Raw genomic sequence first — 210 nt, 5'->3', positions numbered from 1 at the left:
CTCCCCCCTCTCCCTTATCTCCCTCACCCCCTTCTTTAGCCTCATTTTTTACCCTGGGTAATAATTTCGCTGAATGCATCTTAAATTCCACTTTTATGCTCCTTTCGAGTGATTTAGCATTTCGATCGTACCCTCCTTTTACTCTTTAATTCTTTCTCAGTCTCAGTCAGATTTGAGTTTTCTCATTTCCACCTCTTTCTTCTCGTTCTG

The sequence above is a fragment of the Penaeus monodon genome, chromosome 25 (assembly GCF_015228065.2).
Source record: "Penaeus monodon isolate SGIC_2016 chromosome 25, NSTDA_Pmon_1, whole genome shotgun sequence".
Classification (NCBI taxonomy): domain Eukaryota; kingdom Metazoa; phylum Arthropoda; class Malacostraca; order Decapoda; family Penaeidae; genus Penaeus; species Penaeus monodon.
The sequence above is the reverse complement of the archived record's forward strand: the minus strand, read 5'-3'. Positions refer to the sequence as shown.